Genomic DNA, 14,300 nt, shown 5'->3' with positions numbered 1-14,300 from the left:
CAAAATATACAATGGGGATGTGACTAGTTTTCAACTCCTCCCCCTAATTTTGTATGACCATTTGGCGAAATCACGTATAGCCTTGTCAGACCTGAATTCTCCCTACTTGAAAAGTTATATTGTTTAAGTCGTTGTTGCCTATGCTTGCATGCTATATAACACCGTTTTCAATCTCTCACTCAACCTTGCTTTCAAACTCTCTTCCAAAATCTCTCTGCCCCATTTTCTAAAACCTTTTTCTCAAATCAAGGCCAGAGGCTTAAGCATATCGTGCCTGGCCAAAAGCGACATGAATACAAGTGCCTGGCCAAAAGCGACATGAATACAAATTGGCTTAATTCACTTGTTGCTGAGAAGTAAGTGTCGCACAATCGCAAAGTCTGCTACTAAGAAAAGTGTGATTATGACAAGTGGTATCAGAGCTTTTTTAGCTCCTTGATACATTAATGACTGAAACAATGTCGACAACAAAGTCGACACCCAAAGAAAAAGCCGACCGACTTACTTTGATAGAGGAGGAAATGTTGTTCCTCAAAGAAGTCCCTGATACTGTTTGCTTCCTCGAAACACGAGTGACAGAATTTAACGAAAAAGTTGAGGGAATCAATGCAATGGGCAATTGCCTTAATGGTATCCTGATCTAAGATCTATTTTGGAAAATACGGTTGCTTCTCAAAATTGGTTGAATAGGTCCTCGATGCGCGGTAATGGTTATTTGTCCTTTATCATTCTTATGTTTAGTACTCTGCAGTCAATGCACATATGCATCAAACCATCTTTCTTTTTAACAAACAACACTGGCGCACCCCAAGAGAATATACTAGGTCGAATGAAGTCTTTATCTAATAAGTCTTGTCGTTGGTAATTTAAGTTCTTTTAATTCTGTTGGGGTCATGCGGTATGGGGCTTTAGAGATGTGTCCCATTCTTAGTTCAAATTCTATCTCGAAGTCTACCGCTCGTGAAGGAGGAATTCTTGGGAGGTCCTCCGAGAAGACATCTAGGAATTCGTTTACTATGGGTACCGTATCCATTGTTTTCTCTTTTCCTTTTGTGTCTATGGCACAAGCTAGAATCACACATCCCCTCGTTGTACCAGGAGTCTGGCTTTCATCATCGATGTTATTATTTTTGGAGTGGAAATTCCTTTTCTACCTTTTTCGCATTCTCTCGACTGTATGGTTCTAGAAACCAAAAACAATTCTGCCTAAGTCTACTGTTTACTAATAATATTATTTGCAATCTTTATATAACTTAAGAAAACATTATTACGGTAATTTAAAAGCATGCATTGGCATAAAATCATATCATATCATATCATAGCATAAAAGCATACATTATCATAACATTCAATATTTAAAGTCAATCACATTAAATATATCACAAAAATGTCGGTCATTTTCTCATCCTTCGTCAGGTGTACCTGACAGCAACGAGATATCGACGATTGGACCATGAAACATGTCAATCTTACGTCGTACGCTAGTCTACAAGATCTATAACCTAGAGCTCTGATACCAACTATAACGACCCTACATTTTCCTGTTTAATCTAAGAAAATGACTATACTTCTAATCTTACATTTAATGTGGAATTACCTAAATTTTCCTATTTAATCTAACACTATTACTATGCTCCTAACGGTTACAACAATATTGCTTTATACTTTTGTTTCATCTTTCGTATAACCAAGCACCAATCCTGGCCAACGGTCTTACAACGAACTTTCTCCTACTGTTGGGACCACAGTGACGAATAGTCACAATGAACATGTTCCGGATGACTCTACGTCTACAATTTTTGGGAGACCACACAGTTCTCATCAAACGATCTAATTGATTTTCGATGTCTTTTGTGCTTTAAAATAATAATAATTTTTTTTTTTACAAAATACTTTAACGATTATTTAGTCTATTGACACATAGTTAAGGGACGATGTTGGTTCATTTGATTACTTCTTGAATATTTTGTAATAAGAAGATAAATCATTCTACCTGTAATGACCTAAATTTTACCTATTTAATCTAAGGTCATTACTATACCTTGAAATGCGGAATATACATTAAAAGGGCCCTATTCATAAATGCTACTTACACTCGCCTTTTATTACCTCGTGAAAGAGAAAATGATTACAAGGGAAAGAAAGAAAAAGAACATTATTGAAACAAAGGAAAAGAAAAAAAAAACGAAATGAATGTCTTATACTACCCTATAAATTATTATGCAAATACAATTCAACCAATACTAACCTATACTAATGNGATGCAAACCGAATTCAACCTAAACTATGAAATGGAAAAAAAACTACCCTATGCATGTGCCACGGTCTCGGGGTGTACGATGCCGCCGTCGATGTCACATGGGTGCCTTGCCCTTATCTGAAAAAGTAAAGTAGCACGAGGCTTGAGTATGTCTAGATNACAATCACATGCAATGAAATGATGGGACCTATCTTTCTTTTCGTTTCGTTTTCCCTATGTTGTTGTCCTAATGGGTATACTTTGGACGTGTACCATATACTCTACACACAGCCCATACGTGCGAGTATGGGCTCACCAGCTAGTTCGCACACCGCTAGGCCACTTTCCTTATCTGGTGGGCATACTCTGGGAGCGCCTTATGTCGGGACCCGTTAAAACTAGTAACCGTCACGGCAGCGCTATGCAAAGCATAACGATCGTTGCCCTGCCATTGGATGTACGCGTCTGTACCCTCGTGATGGGATAGGGGTATCCCCCAGATGCATGAACACACAATATGCATGAGGTCCCCACTAGTCCTACATTTAACATTAATGAACATAACCCCTTGTCACATTTCATGCTTACATGTCATTCTCATTTTAATTTCTTTACGTATCATACATATTCCTATCGGGGTTATGTTTCCATGCAGTTTACCGTATTTCATGTCATACAATTCATGCTGTTTACATTCAAATATTCCGTACAATCATGCCATAATCATTCAGGAACCACATATCGTCACATGCATATCATATCACATCAAACAAAGCAGCATACATTCACGTTCACATCAGTTCGTACTTAAGCACATTAAACTGGCATACAATTCAATGACACGTGCAAATCCACGGGCACGTGCCAACATACAACAATTAACGCGTAACCTACGACGGGTGAGCCACTTACCTGGTTAGCTTAAGTCGTTGTCACGTATATATCCTTAATGAAAGTTCGATTCCGTCCTTTGAAATCCAAGTCAACCTATGTGAGCCCATGACATCAGTTTCAAGTTTGAACTCTATAAAATTATTTCCCTAATTTACANGTCTGTCCAGGGCTGTAAATGAGTTTCATGCTCTTTTTATTTTTAAATTATGTTCAACAAATCTTCCCTTCTCCCTCTTTGTAATTATTTTCCTTGTGTAAATAGATTTTGAGTTCTGTAAACATTTTCAATTCTGTAAATAGATTATTTTCATTATGTAAACAGATATTGTTGGCCAATTTTAATTGATTGTTTGGCTACTATCTTACGATTTATGGATCTGCCAACTAAAATTTTATTGATTCTAACCTTATTTCCTATAACTTCCCATGCTAACAAAAAAAATCTAATTAATTGAATATGAGATCTGATTATTACATGATGTAATAAAATATGAAAAAATATTTGATCCTAAATTGATTTCTTATAACCATAACTATAAAGGAAGAAAGAAATTTGATATAGGATTTTACCGTGATAACAGACCAAAATCTTCCAAGGTAGATCTCCATCATATTCTTGTTGAAACACCATTTTACTTTTTCCCAAATCTGATATTTTTTCTGTTTATTTTTAGATCAACTATGATATGGTGGGGTTGAGGAAGAGGATGCCATTGGGAGGAGAGGTTAGTGGATAGGGGTGGGTAAATTGTGAGGAGAGGTTAGTGGATAGGGGTGGGTAAATTTTATTTTTATTTTTATTTTTATTTTTAAATAATCCTTTTTAGTTATTAATTATGAATTATTATTATTTTTATTATTTTGAAGTATATATATTTTTATAATTATTTCTAATTGTTTATTTATTATTATTATTGTTATTATTATTATTATTGTTATTTTGGGCTATTACATTACCTACCCCTAAAAAGAACTTTGGTCCTCGAATGTCTCGAACTCGTAGATCAACTCAGGATATTGTTCCTTTATTTCCTCCTCTCGTTCCCACGTAGCTTCCACGATTTGGTGGTTACGCCACAGTACCTTAACGAAACTTATATTTCTATTACGTAAGGCTTTCACTTCTCGGGCTAAGATTTTAATCAGTTTCTCCTAATAACTTAAATTTTCCTCGATTTGGAGAGGTTTGTAGTCTATTACGTTCGTAGGGTCTGCAATATATTTCCTTAACATGGACACATGAAATACATCGTGTATGCTTGAAAGCGAAGGTGGTAAAGCTAATTTGTAAGCTACCAAACCTACTCTTTCTAAAATTTCGAACGGTCCAATAAATTGTGTACGCTTTCCCTTTCGTCCGAATCTTAGAATGCCTTTCATAGGAGCTACTTTTAGGAACACTAGGTCCCCCTCTACGCCTAACGTCAGCGTAGCTCTGTGCGGTACGCATTCTTACTCTAATTTTCTGTACCGTCTCGTTGGTGATGCGGACCAACTCGGATCCTACAAGTTCTCGTTCTCCTACTTCGTCCACAATGGGGATCTACATCGTTTTCCATACAACGCTTCAAAGGATGCCATCCCGATGGTTGCTTGGAAGCTGTTGTTGTAAGAGAATTCCATTAAGTGCAGTTTAGTGTCCCAACTCCCTCTGAAATCCATAACGCATGCCCGAAGCATGTCTTCCAGGATTTGGTTTAATCGTTCCGTTTGACCATTCGTTTGTGGGTGGAAGGCAGTGCTAAAGTCGAGGCGGGTACCCATCACTTTTTGGAGTCTGCGCCAAAAGGCCGACGTAAAACGCGGGTCTCGATCTGACACAATTGACACCGGTACTCCATGCAACCTCACAATTTCTTTAACATACAGTTGGGCCCAAATTGTCTACTGTATATGTTGCCTTACCCGGTAGGAAGTGAGCCGACTTTGTCAAACGATCTACAACCACCCAGATTACCGTATAGCCCTTTAATGTTTTGGGTAGGCCTACTATGAAATCCATGACAATGTTTTCCCATTTCCATTCCGGTATACTTAGAGGTTGTAGTAGCCCGGCGGTTTTCTGCCTAGGGGCTTTTACTTGTTGCCATACCAGACACTTACTCACATACTCCGCGATATCCTTTTTCATACTTCGCCACCATAAGTGTTGTTTCAAGTCTTGATACATCTTTGTTCTACCTGGATGTATCGAGAAGGGTGAGTTGTGTGCCTCAGTTAGGATTTCATTCTTTATTTTGCTCATGTGTGGGACAGATAAACGTCTTTGACATAATAATCCGTCATCTGTTGACTTAGAGAATCTGTCCACTGGGCCTACTTTCAATTGGTCTAGGATTTTGCTTAGGCTTGGATCCCCACGTTGTGAGTCTATGATCCTTTGTCTGAGCGTGGGATGCACTGTCAGTCGGGCTATTTGGGCTGTCACTTCTTCGGTTACTACCGCTATGTCAGCTCGTTTGAAATCAGTTCGCACACGTGGCTCCCTTGTGATGAGGGCGGAAGAGTGTACTGCTTTTCGACTCAGTGCATCAGCGACTACGTTTGCTTTTCCAGGGTAGTACTGGATATCTATGTCGTAATCTTTTACCAGCTCTAACCATCTACGTTGCCTCATGTTTAATTCTTTTTGTGTGAACAAGTATTTTAGGCTTTTATGGTCCGTATAGATTTAGTTCTTTTCGCCATACAAGTAGTGTCGTCAAATTTTTAACACGAACACCACCGCTCCCAACTCCAAATCATGTGTAGGATAGTTTTTCTCGTAATCCTTTAGTTGGTGTGACGCATACGCAACAACCTTGCCATGTTGCATCAGTACACAACCGTCCTTTTTACATGCATCACTGTAAATCACGTATCCCACATAACTCTCTGGAACTGTGAGCACTGGGGTGGATACTAGTCTATGTTTTAGCTCTTGAAAGCTGCCCTNTTTTTTTTGTCAATTGGGTGAGAGGCGTGGCTATTCTAGCGAAGTCTTGGACGAACCTTCGATAGTAACCCGCCAATCCCAAGAAACTTCATATCTCGGTGACCGTTGTTGGGCGTTTCCACTTCGTGACAGCTTCTATCTTATTGGGGTCCACGAAAATTCCGTCTTTAGACATTACGTGCCCTAGAAACGAAGCCTGTCTTAGCCAAAATTCGCACTTGGAGAATTTGACATACAACTTGTTCAACCTTAGGATAGTTAAGGCTTTGCAAAGGAGCTCCTAGTGTTCTAGTTTCGTTTTTTAGAATATCAAGATGTCGTCTATGAACACGGTCACAAACGAGTCTAAGCACTCCTTAAATACTCGGTTCATTAATTCCATAAATACCACTGGGGCATTGGTGAGACCAAAAGACATCACCACAAACTTGTCATATCTGGTTCGAAAGGCTGTTTTCGGTATGTCTTCATTTTTAATCTTAATTTGATGATATCCTGATCAAAGATCTATTTTAGAAAACATTGTCTACCCACGAGTCCAAAAGTGTGATTTTGGGACAAAAAGATATCACAAAGACTTTATGGAAGCTACCCTGCTTTTTTTTGAATACCATCACTGTTGGCACCCAACATTCACTTGATCCACTGACCACGGTGAAGGCTCGAGTGAACAACTTTGGCAAGGCAAGTGCTCTTATCCAGCACGAGTGGTGTCCAAAGTCGTTCTTCACCGTATCTGCGGATGTAGACATCCAAGCANTAGCCAAAATTCGCACTTGGAGAATTTGACATACAACTTGTTCAACCTTAGGATAGTTAAGGCTTTGCAAAGGAGCTCCTAGTGTTCTAGTTTCGTTTTTTAGAATATCAAGATGTCGTCTATGAACACGGTCACAAACGAGTCTAAGCACTCCTTAAATACTCGGTTCATTAATTCCATAAATACCACTGGGGCATTGGTGAGACCAAAAGACATCACCACAAACTTGTCATATCTGGTTCGAAAGGCTGTTTTCGGTATGTCTTCATTTTTAATCTTAATTTGATGATATCCTGATCAAAGATCTATTTTAGAAAACATTGTCTACCCACGAGTCCAAAAGTGTGATTTTGGGACAAAAAGATATCACAAAGACTTTATGGAAGCTACCCTGCTTTTTTTTGAATACCATCACTGTTGGCACCCAACATTCACTTGATCCACTGACCACGGTGAAGGCTCGAGTGAACAACTTTGGCAAGGCAAGTGCTCTTATCCAGCACGAGTGGCGTCCAAAGTCGTTCTTCACCGTATCTGCGGATGTAGACATCCAAGCAGTTGATAAGAGTGCTAAAGTTGGACTAGCTTTTGCCCTCGAGCCATGATAGAACAATTTTACTCGCTATGGCTGGAAGAATTACGGTAGAGTTTTCTGGTACATAGCCCCAAGTTGTTTGTTGAGACCTTGTTTATATGTGTTAATCAAGTCTTACCGGTTGTTCTGGAGTGTGGAAATAAATGTTAAGACATGAATAATAGTTGGTTTGTCCTATTACGCTAATTCAAACAAAGGAGGATCCTAAATTGTGATTCAACTTCCTAGACACGTATATTTCTATCCTAACAATCTGATCACAAAATATCAAACATGCCCAAGTCAATTCCTACCAGCAATGTTTAAAAAAAGAAATTGGAATCGACTATTTACTTGCTTGAAAAAGTTCATTTGCTCTAGTTTACCTCTTCCTCACTCTTAAATCTCTCCAAATATCATAATTAGGTCCTAATTCATGTTAAAAAGAAAAATCTCGATAGGAATTGACTTGGACATGTTTGATATTTTGTGATCGGGTTGTTAGGATAGAAATATACATGTCTAGGATGTTGAACCCACAATTTACAATCCTCTTTTCGTTAAAATTGAACAAAAACATTAAAGAGTTTAAAGGATGGGGTTTAGATCAACCATTAATTGTTAGTTCAACTGAACTAACCACACGATCATCTTCTATCTTGTGACCATTCGGACATGCGTGTGGGGAAGGCTTAGATAGTCTGATATCACCCTCGTTCAGCACATTCTAGGCCTCGATTGAAATTGGTTCCTTCACCAAACTTCAAGATATCTTGAACTTGAACACGTCGGTAACAATTTCAGCAATTAACATATTACTAAGAAAAGAGATATTGAGGCTCAAAATCATGGGGTTAACCAAACTTACCCCAAACTTCGGTGACTGAAACTTTTTTCCATTTGAACGTTCTAGCCCTCAGTTCACTATGATTTCACCCTCTTTGCTATGAACACTAAGAGCCGTGAATTATACCTTATTATCCAAAAATGAGAGGAAATTTTTAGGATTAAACTCTTTTTTTTTTGTTTTTTTTTTGGGGTCCCAAAACCGACATCTGAAATTCAAATTTGATCGATCAATCCACTGTGTTTCAATTCTAAGTCCTTTATGAAAATGTTGCAATCACCGTAAAGCTGAAGATCAAGAGTTTGTCAATTTCAATAAAGAGAGTATTTCCTGAAGGAAAGGTTCACCTCTTCTTAATAGTTCATTTCTATGTTCCTAAGATTGAGCCCATAAATCCCAAATTCAACTCTAGAGAAGTCTTGTCCAATGCCCGATGATTAAGAAAAGCCCTAAAAATAACAAGAAAAATATCGGTAGATGGCCACAAGTCTCAAAGGGAAGTTATTGCCAACAAAGTGGGTCTTAAGTTCGAGTTCACTTGCAAAGAAATAAGTCTACCCTAGTTTTCATAAGTAGGAACTATTTTCAAAATAGCGAGAAGGAAACATGACAATACATCATACGGTCTCGATCATTGGTTCGTAATGTGAGATTCATATAGAGGCTCGCGGTGGCTTTTGGACTGTCTCCTATGGAATTTATTTGCATGGGTCAATACTAAGTTGAACTCTTAAAAGGAGTAACTGCTGTGTCTAGAATAATGGGTAGATTTTATTAAGATTGTTAATGATGTGGTTGAGCAAACTAATAGTTACTAATACGACTCTAGGAATAAGAGTTATTCTAGAATAATATTTAACAACTATAGGAATAAGAGTTATTCTAGTATAATAATTCATTGAGATTTTCTCGTTTAGTGGAAACACTTAGACCTACTCCACGACTGCAATTGTTTAAAATCACTAAATACCATACCATAAGAAAAAGTTTATTGAGTTTAAAATTTTGTCAAAGTTGTTTGATTTTTATGGTAGAATTGGTAACTAATTTATAAGCCCTCTAGAGCATTTTTATTATCCTTTAATTTTAGTACCAACACGTTAAGCGGAAAATTAGATTCGTCTGCTAAGCAACCAGAAGGTTCAACCACACCAGAGGTAGTTCCTTCGGCATTTTTACATGAAGCTTTAGCGATGTGATTCTCGTAAGTTAGGTTTATGTCTTTCAAGCTTAATCCAGTGCAATGGTTTATTGGGCTACAATCAAAATTGATTGCTATTTCAGTGGCGGAAGTTCCCTTGATGTCTTCGTATGTTACTTCGCTAACTTTAACTCCAGAAGCCTAATCAGAATAAAGAAGAACGATCAAAATATGCTAAGAAAACGGATAAACAAGGACATCTATAAACTTTTTTACCACCTAAAAACTTCGTACCATATTAAGATATGTGAGGGTAACCGAGTCCGCAATTTATTACCCATAAGTGTAATTTAATGTAACAAATAATTTAGCACCCATTTTAAACCAAACAAATTTCAAGCCATTAAAGATAAAATAAATCGATTATTTATAAAATTAAAAATTTGAGTTCTATTCAAATGTAAGGTTAAATATAATTAGAAAAAAAAAATTAACTTGTGTGAGATTAATGAGAAAATATACCTGACCAGGGCAGTCTTCCTTATGTGGGCAGTAATTTTGATCAATTATGATTGGATTTTTCACATTATCCATAATAATGTGTTGAAAATAAACTTTTGTAGCAAATCCACGGCTTGGTCTTCCCCAAGACTTAATCCTTACTCCATTCTGAGTCCCGGTGAAAGTAGATAATGTCACTGTAACATTATGCACTCCATCCTCCTTGGCCTTTATCCCCAAGCTCCCAATGCTACAAATACATTCAATAAAATACCAAATTTTTCATGAGGTTCAATTTTCTCACTTCAACCTAATATATTAAATAACAACTTTGATCCAAAATAATTTTAAAATAATTTAAATCTTTTTTCTCACCTTCAAAATAACTTTAGGATATATTTTAAATGATTCAAATTTAATTCAACGTTTAGGTTTATCTTTTAAAATTTAGTGCGACAAATTTATTTAACCCCTAAAAAAAATAATTCAAAACATGTTCGTCGTAATCTAGCTACCTGATTCCATGTCCAGGTCCACATGTAATACTTTCCATCCACAAGTTGGAGGTCCCCGGACTGATTGAGATGCAGTCGTCACCGTTGCTAATGCTCGAGTTGAGGATGGTAACATCTGATGACTGTTGCTCATGGATGCCATCAGTGTTTGGACTATCGTCTGCGGCCGAGACATTCATTCTTGTCATATGCAAGATTTGACTCCCATTCACCACAATGTTGAACTTTTGGCTGTAAATTGAAGATAATCCATTAATGTTCACGTTTTGTGCATCATTTATTTGAAGACTCTATCCATTCAAAAGAATCAAAAGCAAGAATTAGTACAAATCTAAATTAATTTTGTAATTGATGGATTCATTTTCTTTCAACTTTCGGCTAAAGAAAAATTTTCAAATTTTATTTTTTATCTATCCAACTCAAATTTTACATACCCTTGCTCCAGTGGGACAACTCTTCCCCGAGTGCTTACAATTTCATAAGGCAGTTCGTTGCCCATCGTTAATACCGCCAGTATTGGAAAGCCCGTCTATGTGACTAAACTCAATCCAAGATTTAGTCTTAGTTAAAACTTGAATGTCCGAGGAAGTCACAAGAGTTCCATGAATAAGAAAAGTAATAACAATGTTCTTACAAGGCCCATTAAAGCTCACACTTCGAACGTAGAATATACCCTTGGGAACGTAAATAGTGGCCGGTATAGACGAGTCACAAGCCTTAGCCCATGCCATTTGAAGCACAGACGAGGCATCAGTCTTTCCATCGGGCTTGACACCGAGGCTAATAATATTAAATGTTAATTCAGCAGCCAAGGCATGGTTACAAAACAGAAATAGAAGGGAAAGAAAAACATGCAAGGCTACGAGAAGAGCAAAAAAAAACTTAATGATACAAGGGTTGGTGATAAGCAAGAGAGAGAAAAAGGAAGCAAGACATACGGAACAAGAAGTAACTTTAGGGGTAAAACGGTAAATTGACCCAGCTCTAGTTACGAACAACCCGTGAAGGATCGACTTACTGATCATGGTTATATCAAATGGACATAAATATATCTATAGTGAGGGGAGTGCAACTACTAGGCTATAGTGGAGTGTCCTAGTAGTTAACGAATGTTGGTTAACAAGGTTAATGAGTTTAACCGGTTAATCTTGGATCGTTGGAGCCCATGATCTATAGGTCCATTAGGTCCCTCTGCTAGCTCATATCGGACTAAACCATAGAACAGTGTGACGAGTGAGTTCGAAGTGTTCGAATTCAAATTAGGGAATATGCGCTACATATATACGATATATTTAACCGCATTTTTGTTTTATTTACGAATTAAACAAAAAGAGAGAATCTGAGATATTTAAATAAGATTTAAATATCTTAATCAATTATGTGTCGGAATTGATTGGGATTGACATTTGAATTAATATTAAATATTAATTAAATAGTTTAATTAATTCTTTAATGTTACTTTAATTTGAAATTCATAATTCAAATTAATTGTTGAATTAAAATGAAGAAAGTCAAAATGTTGACTCCATTTAATAGAAAAATCGAGGAATTTTGAGGTGTCAAAATTTGGTTAACTCAAACATGCATGCTTGCCACATAATCCCAAACATTTGAGTGGAATTTTGAGTGTCAAAATTTGATGATCTCAAATTTGCATGAACATGCAAACATGACTACTAAAATAGAGTGATCATGGTACATTGTCTCATTCTTCTGGGTGAAAAACCTTGAGAAAAACCTCTCACAAACACTCTCTTCATATATACAAAATCCCTCCCAAGTTTAGTCCCAGATTCCATAATCCCGTTCTAAGGCCGGAGGATAGTGGAGAAGACTCTAGTGGTGGTTCGAAACTGGTTCGTGAGGAAAAAGAAGTTTGAACTACAAAATGTTAGTATTTAAACTCATTAAGTTTTAATACTTATGAACATGCTAGTTATTTACTATAATTGATGTTCTAAAAGTGCCTAAGATCCAAATTGCTTCCGCATGTATTATATGAACACCATCAGGAACGTCATCAGTGTATTCTTCTACTTCTTCCGCTTCCTCTGCATTCTCCATAATCATTTTTCCACTCAAGTTCAATGCTTTCTTCACGAGAATAACCAACATCTTCCTAATTCCACTTCTTATCTTCCTCAAATATCACATCTCGACTGATGTGAACATTTTTCTCCACTGGATCGAACATCTTAAAGGCCTTGGATTCACCGCTGAAACCTAACAGAACACACTTCACGCTTTTGTCATTGAGCTTGCTTCTTTTAACATCAGGAATATGAACATATTCGATACATCCAAAAATCCTAAAGTGTTCGACTGGTGGCTTTCTTTCACTCCATGCCTCTTTCGAAGTCGTATCTTTTACAATGAGTGTAGGAGATCTGTTAAGAATGTGATTCACCCATTGCACAACATCTGGCCAGAAAACTTTTGGTACCTCCTTCTCTAATAACGTTGCTCTCACCATGTTCATGATCGTACGGTTTTTACGTTCAGCAAAGCCATTTTCCTGAGGCATGAAGACGATGGTCAGCTGTCTTTTGATTCCATGCGCTTTACAGAATTTTTTGAATGCAATTGAATTGTATTCTCCTCCTCTATCTGTTCTCAAACATTTGATGAACAATACAGTTTGCTTTTATACAAACGCTTTGAATGTCTTGAACTGATGAAATGCTTCTGATTTTTCTAGCACAAAATATATCCATGTGTTTCTCGAGAAATCATCAATAAAGCTCATAAAGTACTTTATTTAACTGTTTGATGGTGGGTTAATCAGACCACATAGATCAGAGTGGATAAGCTGTAATCTTTCAGTGGCTCTCCACTTGCTCTGCTTCGGACATGGAACACGGTGGTGTTTCCCTTTGACACATGCCTCATAGATAGATTTCACATCTCCAATTTCAAGTAAACCCACAACCATTTCTTTACTGCATAATGTGTGAAGTCCCTTGTAGCTGAGATGCCCATATCGATGGTGCCACAACTCTGCCTTGTCCAAGATATCAACCTGCAGACATCTCTCCTTCTTTGTTTTGTTATTTGATTCACCCAGCAGGATAAACATCCTATTAGCACTAATAACAGATTCTGCTCCTTTGAATAGCACGTCTAAACCCCTTTCTTGAAGTTGTCCAATACTAAGCAGGTTGTTTTTCAGTTCTGGAATATAATACACATCGTTGATCACATAGCTTATTGCCTTAAGTATTATTTTCACTGCTCCTTTCCCACCAACCATCAGTTTGTGATTGTTTCCAAGCTTGACATTATGTGTGAAGCTAGTGTCCAAGCTTGAGAACCTACTTCTTTCTCCACATATATGGTTTGAACACCCAGAATCCACGAACCACACATCTCTCCTTTTAGTGCCTTGAAGCTCCACATATGTCATGAAAATAACTTCATCCTTTTCTTCGATCTCTACAAAATGTGCTCCATTGTATCTAATTGGACATTCATATTGGAAATGTCCAAATTGGTGGCAGTTGTAACACTCGATTGTTACTTTGTTGAATGAGCGTCTTCTGCCCCTTCCTCGACCTCAGTATGATCCTCTACCTCTGACATTAAGAGCTTGATCATCTTCTTCAAGACTGATCTTCTGGAATTTCTTTTCATGTACAGACAAAGAGCTTTGCAGTTCGTCAATCGTCATCTTTCTTGTGTCTTTTGACCCCTCGATGGCTACCACCACATATGTGAATTTTTCAGTCAGAGTTCGAAGTATTTTCTCAACAATCTACGAATCTGACATGTCTTCTCCGTTGCTTCTCATCTTGTTGGAGACAGCCATTACTCTTCCAAAATAATCATTGATGTTCTCTTCGTTCTTCATTTCAAGAACCTCAAAATCTCTTCTTAAAGTTTGGAGAAGAGACCGCT

General features: G+C 37.3%; 1 pseudogene; it reads right to left on the bottom strand.

Moving 5' to 3' along the window:
• Nucleotides 1-8,451: 8,451 nt before the first annotated feature.
• LOC111776370 lies at nt 8,452-12,521 on the bottom strand (annotated as a pseudogene).
• Between the last annotated feature and the right edge of the window lie 1,779 nt (nt 12,522-14,300).

This window comes from Cucurbita pepo, chromosome LG15 (assembly GCF_002806865.2).
Source record: "Cucurbita pepo subsp. pepo cultivar mu-cu-16 chromosome LG15, ASM280686v2, whole genome shotgun sequence".
In the NCBI taxonomy this organism is placed as follows: domain Eukaryota; kingdom Viridiplantae; phylum Streptophyta; class Magnoliopsida; order Cucurbitales; family Cucurbitaceae; genus Cucurbita; species Cucurbita pepo.
This window is presented reverse-complemented; position numbering and strand designations above follow the sequence as displayed.